Raw genomic sequence first — 8,145 nt, 5'->3', positions numbered from 1 at the left:
GCAAGTCCACCAGCCTCCAGCTTATACTCTATTGTATTAGTCACTAAGTAGAAAGAGGGTTTCTGCTTCCCAATAGTTCAAGTAAAAGTCCTGGGGCCAACTTTCATTGGACTGGCTAAGATCACATACCTATTCCTGAGTCAATCAGTTTTTGTATCCAGGAGGAAACACTCCCATTGCCTGGACCTGGGTCATGCATCCAACCACAAACATAGCAGGTGTGCTGGTATCAAAACCACGTGGGTTGAGAATGAACAAAGTAGGGGAATTCCCTAAAAGAAAATTGAGGTAGTTACTACCTAACAAAAGAGGAAATAGGTAAAAATGGCATACTCTACTCTAATCCTTCTTATTGTTAATGAATTAAAGAAAAAGAGAATGATGACTGCTCAGTGGTGACTCTTTTTCAGAACAGTAGGCAATTCCCTCTTACCTATAAAAACATTTCCACATTGATGACAAAGTAGCTGTTATAATGCACAATGCTTCTCCCACTCCACCCAAATGGTTTAAAAACCAAATTTTGATTACATCTCTCTATCAGATAAGTGAATAATAGGACCAAGTGGCCACACACATCAAAGGAAAGGGCTTGCAAAAATCATAAGAGTGATTGGGTATCTGAACTTGATCTCAAAGACTCTTGAAATGTGCCCATGAGCTATCTGAATCACAGAATGGCTTCTAAGTCCTCCTAATTGAAGAGGTAGCATAGCGCAGTGATGAAAAGCACAGATTCCAAACACAGCCTGCATATGTTTGGGTCCCAGCTCTGACTACTTTATGAAGATACATGACTTTGGGCAAGTTACTCAGTCTCTCTGTGCCTCAGTTTCCCATCAGTAAATAAGGGTAACAGAATTTACCTAGTAGGAGTAACTGAATCATTATTATGCAAAGCACTTGGAACAGTGTCTGGTAAGTAGTAACGCTATGAAGTGCCAGCTGTTAATCATCTGGGAAGATGCCTGTGGTGCCAAGTCTTTCAGAGAATAAAAATATCTGGCACCATCCAAAAAGGTTTATGACCTTGGCTGAGTCACTTACTGTCTCTGGAATTATTTTATTTCTTTCTCTATAATATGATGCAAATGGTATCCACTCTGCTTACTGCCATGAAGATTACAGGACATAATGGATGCTAAATTTTCTAAACAGCTCAAAGTCATTTATTAATAAGAGACCTTATTTATGCTAAGTATCTCCATCCAGATAATCTGATTTGTGTGTAATCAGGGCAGTTTTTCATCCCATGCTATTTTACACAAAGATCATTAGGAAGAAAATCCACTCCTAACATAAAATAGGGACTCCCCAATCAAGCTCAGTTCAAAAGCCACTAGAATGGTTTTATAATTTGAAATATTCCAAGACCATCCTGGTCAATATGGTGAAACCCCGTCTCTACTAAAAATACAAAACATTAGCTGGGCATGGTGGCACGTGCCTGTAATCCCAGCTACTCAGGAGGCTGAGGCAAGAGAATTGCCTGAACCCAGGAGGCGGAGGTTGCGGTGAGCCGAGATCGTGCCATTGCACTCCAGCCTGGGTAACAAGAGCGAAACTCCGTCTCAAAAAAAAAAAAAAAAAAAGAAATATTCACTACCACCTTTTGTACCTAGCATGGATTAAAGTTGATAATAATGAAAAGGGTGTTTAACCGGTATAAGGGCACCTGGATTCTAGTTTCCAGTTCTGCCATTAATTTCCTATGTAATCTTGGGTTAGTCATTTTGTTTCTCCAAGTTTCCCTCATCTGCAAAATGAAAATTGGAGAAATGCCTATAGTTCGGTGACTGCATAGTTCTTGTGCCAGAGAGATTTCTGGGCATGAAGGGGTCTGGTCACTTCTTAGGGGAGCATTACTCATCAGTTGAACTCAATCCCCACTGAGTTTCTAGAAAATACATCTTCCAGGCTGGGCATGGTGGCTCACACTGTAACCCCAGCACTTTGGAAGGCTGAGGCAGATGGATCACCTGAGGCCAGGAGTTCGAGACCAGCCTGACCAACATAGAGAAACCCTGTCTCTACTAAAAATGCAAAACTAGTCAGGTATGGTGACATGTGCCTGTAGTCCCAGCTATTCAGAAGGCTGAGGCAGGAGAATCTCTTGAACCCAGGAGGTGGAAGTTGCAGCGAACCCAGATTGTGCCATTGCACTCCAGCCTGGGCAACAAGAGCGAAACTCTGTCTCAAAAAAAAGAAAAGAAAGAAAATACATCTTCCCAGACAATATTTGATTATAAATTTAGTATTTTATAAACTGAATATATCCACAAGTATATGTTGAGCCCTACAATGTCTTTGTCTCTGAAATTCCCTATGAATGTAAACCCAATTCACTTATAGATGCTCCAGAAGGGCACGGCAGTCTTCCTTTCTCTGCTCCTGTTCCCCTTCTTGGACTCTTCCATTGTCCTTGCCTTGAGATTCCCTGTCAGCTCTTTGCTAAGAGACTATTTACAGAATTTTCTATGATGGTCTATAAGGCCCTATGTGATCTGCTCTCCTACATCCCCTCTAATTTTATTTCTCTTTACTCACTGTGTGGCAGACATGCCAGGCTTTCAGCTGTTCCTGAACCAGCCTGGAGCTCAATCCTGCTTCTGTACTTGCTGTGTTCCTCTAAGTCTTTATCCAAATGGCCCCACAGCTCACTCTCTCCCTCTGTTTCTGCTTAAATGCCATCTTATCAGGGAGGCCTTCCCTGACCACCTTATGTGATATAGAAAGCTCCCCCCACTTTGCCCTGGTGCTCCCTGAATTTCATACCAACTAAATGCACAGATGCATAACCAACTAAACTTTGAGATAGGGGTTCTTTTTCTTTCTTTCTTTCTTTTCTTTTTTTTTTTTTTTAAAGACAGGGTTTCACAATATTGGTCAGGCTGGTCTCAAAACTCCTGACCTCAGGTGATCCGCCTGCCTCAGCCTCCCATGGGATTACAGGCGTGAGCCACCGCGCCTGGCAGGGGTTCTTTTTCTAAAAGATGAATCGAAGAGGCCGGGCGTGGTGGCTCACGCCTGTAATATCACCACTTTCAGAGGCCCAGGTGGGCGGATCATCTGAGGCTGGAAGTTCGAGACCAGTCTGACCAACATGTGGATACCCTGTCTACACTTAAAATACAAAATTAGCTGGGCATGGTGGCACATGCCTGTAATCCCAGCTATTTGGGAGGCTGAGTCAGGAGAATCACTTGAACCTTGGAGGAGGAGGTTGCAGGGAGCTGAGATCGTGCCATTGCATTCCAGCCTGGACAATAAGAGCAAAACTCTGTCTCAAAATGGAAGAATGAACAATTAACAGCTTCTGCCGCACAATATTCATCAGCTGTATTAGCTCCATGGCACTTATTGCATCTGACATTCTATAAATTGACATGGTTTTTCTTTTTTGTCTCTCCACACTAGAACCTGAGTGGGTAGAAACGTTTACTGCTATATTTTCAGGCCTCAGGCTGGTGCCTAATACACAGGAGCCACCCAATAAATATTCATTGAGCAAGTAAATAAATTTTTCTTTTCCAATTAGTGTCTAAGGCACTCACTTTTCTTTCTGATCCACTTTGGATGTCAATAGGACCAAATTTTCCTGGCTTCTATTATTCCTGAGATTCCAGTCTGATTTTGGGCTCCCAGGATTCAAGAGTAAGGTGTTGTCCCTCCAGATTTCATTTCAGGTATCTGCAATGTTCAAGAGAGAACTTCGGGTTGACAGGGAGAAAGAATTAAGGAGAGATAAATTTTTTAAAAAATTAATAGACTTTATTTTTATAGGGGTTTTAGGTTTATAGAAAAATTGAACAGAAAGTACAGAGTTCCCATATGCCTACTTTCTCTCCCCACACTATTTTCTTCATTAATAATATGTTGCATGTATCATTAATAATTAGTCATGTATCTATCATTACAGTATTATAAAAATAGTGTCACTGCCCTAAGAATGCCCTGTGTTCCACCTAATTATCCCTCCTCATTTCTCTCATTTACTCTAGCACCACTGATATTTTTATTGTCTCTATCGTTTTAACTTTTCCAGAATGTCATAGTTGGAGTCTTAAAGATGCAGCCTACACAGACTTTTCAAACTGGTTTCTTTCACTTAACAATAGCCTGATAGTTAACTCATTTCTTTTCTTTTTTTTTTTCTGTGATATTTTCTTTATTTTTTTTATTTTTTATTTTATTGCATTTTAGGTTTTGGGGTACATGTGAAGAACATGCAAGATTATTGCATAGGTACACACATGGCAGTGTGATTTGCTGCCTTCCTTCCCCTCACCTATCTCTGTCATTTCTCCCCATGCTATCTCTCCCTACCTCGCCACTCCCCCGTCCCTCCCCCATTTACCCCCAACGGACCCCAGTGTGTAGTGCTCCTCTCCCCATGTCCATGTGTTCTCATTGTTCAACACCCGCCTATCAGTGAGAACACGTGGTGTTTGATTTTCTGCTCTTGTGTCAGTTTGCTGAGAATGATGGTTTCCAGGTTCATCCATGTCCCTACAAAGGACACGAACTCATCGTTTTTGATGGCTGTGTAATATTCTATGGTGCATATGTACCACATTTTCCCTGTCCAGTCTATCATTGATGGGTATTTGGGTTGGTTCCAGGTCTTTGCTATTGTAAACAGTGCTGCAATGAACACAACTAACAAGGAACGTAAAGGACCTCTTCAAGGAGAACTACAAGCCACTGCTCAATGAAATAAGAAAGGACACAAACAGATGGAGAAACATTCCATGTTCATGGTTAGGAAGAATCAACATCGTGAAAATGGCCATACTGCCCAAAGTAATTTAAAAATTCAATGCTATTCCCATCAAGATACCAACGACCTTCTTCACAGAACTGGAAAAAAACACCTTAAACTTCATATGGAACCAAAAGAGAGCCTGCATAGCCAAGTCAATTCTAAGCAAAAAGAACAAAGCAGGAGGTATCACACTACTGGACTTCAAACTATACTACAAGGCTACAGTAATCAAAACAGCATGGTACTGGTACCAAAACAGAGATATAGACCAATGGAACAGAACAGAGGCCTCAGAGGAAACACAACATATCTACAACCATCTGATCTTTGACAAACCTGACAAAAACAAGCAATGGGGAAAAGATTCCTGGTTTAATAAATGGTGTTGGGAAAACTGGCTAGCCATGTGCAGAAAGCAGAAACTGGACCCCTTCCTGACACCTTACACTAAAATTAACTCCAGATGGATTAAAGACTTAAACATCAGACCTAACACCATAAAAACCCTAGAAGAAAATCTAGGCAAAACCATTCAGGACATAGGTGTAGGCAAGGACTTCATGACCAAAATGCCAAAAGCATTGGCAACAAAAGCCAAAATAGACAAATGGGACCGAATCAAACTCCACAGCTTCTGCATGGCAAAAGAAACAGTCATTAGAGTGAATCGGCAACCAACAGAATGGGAAAAAATTTTTGCAGTTTACCCATCTGACAAGGGGCTGATATCCAGAATTTACAAAGAACTAAAACAGATCTACAAGAGAAAAACAAACAAGCCCATTCAAAAGTGGGCAAAGGATATGAACAGACACTTTACAAAAGAAGACATACAGGAGGCCAACAAACATATGAAAAAATGCTAATCATCACTGGTCATCAGAGAAATGCAAATCAAAACCACATTGAGATACCATCTCACACCAGTTAGAATGGCGATCATTAAAAAATCTGGAGACAACAGATGCTGGAGAGGGTGCGGAGAAATGGGAACACTTTTACACTGTTGGTGGGAGTGTAAATTAGTTCAACCATTGTGGAAGACAGTGTGGCAATTCCTCAATGACCTAAAAATAGAAATCCCATTTGACCCAGCATTCCCATTACTGGATATATATCCAAAGGATTATAAATCATTCTACTATAAGGACACATGCACACGAATGTTCATTGCAGCTCATTTCTTTTTATCCCTGAATAATATTCTATTGTCTAAATATTCTATAGTTTGTTTAATCATTGAAGAACACCTTGGTCCCTTCCAAATTTTGATGATTATGAATAAAGCTGCTATAAACATTTGTGTGCAGGTTTTTGTGTGGCTAAACGTTTTCAATTCATTTGGATGAGTACCTAAGAGCACAATTGCTGGATCATATGGTAAGCCTATGTTTCACTTTCTAAGAAATAGGTAAATGTCTTCTAAATTGGCTGTGCCATTTTGTTTTCTCACCAGCAATGAATGAGAGTTTCTGCTGCTTTATGTCCTTTCCAGCATTTGGTGTCAGTATTTTGGAGTGTGGCCACTATCACAGGTGTATAGTGGTATCTTGTTATTTAAAATTTCAATTCTCTAATGACATATGATGTTGAGCATCCTTTCATACTGTGTATATTTTCCACTGAGTTGTCTGTTCAGATCTCTCACCCATTTTTAAATTGGGTTATTTGTTTTTTTATTATTGAGTTTTAAGGGTGTTTTTATATTTTGAATACAAAACTTTTATAGATAGGTGTTTTGCAGATATTTTTCCCAGTCTGTGGCTTCTCTTATCATTCTCCTAAGATGCATTTTTAAGTGAATTTTTAAAGGTATTCTGTCAACCAGATCAATGCATATGGTATATGAGAGACTGAGAAATGTCCACTCCTTCCACTAATATTGAAAACTAATTACTGGATATACAGAAGAAGTTCTGGGAGCAACTCTAAGTCTATGCATTTACCTTTACATAATGCAGCATTCAAAATATGTATGTGTACATCACTTTTTTGATAGAGGTTTAATTTTGCATATTTTACAGCATTAGTTTTACAAATTTTACAAAGCCACATGGCTAAGTGAACCTCCTAGGATCAGCACCCAGGTTTTCTGACTCTTAGTCTGAGATACTTTCCAATCCATCCCATTGACTGCTATCATCAAGACTTTGCATTTGACTTTTTTGATTCTTACTCACATATTTGTGTTCAGAGGAAGGCTTAGGCTTCCAATCTTATGAGCAACATACAAATCTTAAATTAGCTGCATACGTTCTATATTGTTTTGGTTGCAAATAACAGAACCCAATTCAAATTGGCTTAAGCATCAAAGAGGGAATTAGTGAACTAAAGTTACTGAAAGTCCAAGGACTGGATGGATCCAATAAGCTAATCAATACTTATTCTCAATTTCTCTCTCCCTATCCCCTCTGTTTTCCTTTGTACAGGCTTCATTCTCAGGCCAACCTCTCCATGAAGTGACAACAAGGACCACCAAAAACTTCAGGCTTCTATCATCCTGGCAAATCTAAGAAAAAGCACCTTCTTACCTATAGCTTATCTCTAGTAAAAGTTCAGGTCAGGTGCTTGGCCCATCCTGGGGTACCTGCCCTTCTCTAATCCAATGAATTTCTCAAAGAAATGCAGCCTAGGACACAGACCTTGCCTGAACCTCAGACATTAAGAGTGAAGCCAGATTGATTCTTCAAAGGAAAATCAGGATGCTGTTTTCTGAAAATGGTTCCCCAACCCCCAAGCCATGGACTGGTACAGGTCCGTGGTCTGCTAAGAACTGAGCTCCGTAACAGGAGGTGAGAGATGGGCAAAAGACCATTACCGTCTGAGCTCTGCCTCCTGTCAGATGAACGGTGTGGCATTAGATTCTCATTGAAGCGGAACCCCATTGTGAACTGCGCATGCAGGGATCTAGGTTGCTGCACTCCTTATGAGAATCTAACTAATGCTTGATGACCTGAGGTGGAAGAGTTTCATCCTGACACCACCCCCTACTTCCAACCCCCAGTCTGCAGAAAAATTGTCTTTCATAAAACCAGTCCCTGTTGCCAACAAGGTTGGGACCACTACCGAAAAGAGAGAACAAGAACATCTACAAATATCTACAACAGCCAAGCATTCATTTATCTGGGTTTTTTGTTTTTTTTTTTTTTTTTTTTTTTTTTTTTTTTTGAGATGGAGTCTCACTGCCACCCAGGCAGTGGTGTGTCTCGGCTCACAGCAACCACTGTTTCCTGGGTTCAAGCAAGTCTCCTGACTCAGCATCCCGAGTAACTGGGACCAAAGCCATGTGCCACCATGCCTGGCTAATTTTGTATTTTTAGTAGAGACAGGGTTTCACCATGTTGGCCAGGCTGATCTTGAATGCGTGACCTTAAGTGATT

This window comes from Saimiri boliviensis, chromosome 7 (genome assembly GCF_048565385.1).
Source record: "Saimiri boliviensis isolate mSaiBol1 chromosome 7, mSaiBol1.pri, whole genome shotgun sequence".
Lineage (NCBI taxonomy): Eukaryota > Metazoa > Chordata > Mammalia > Primates > Cebidae > Saimiri > Saimiri boliviensis.
This window is presented reverse-complemented; position numbering follows the sequence as displayed.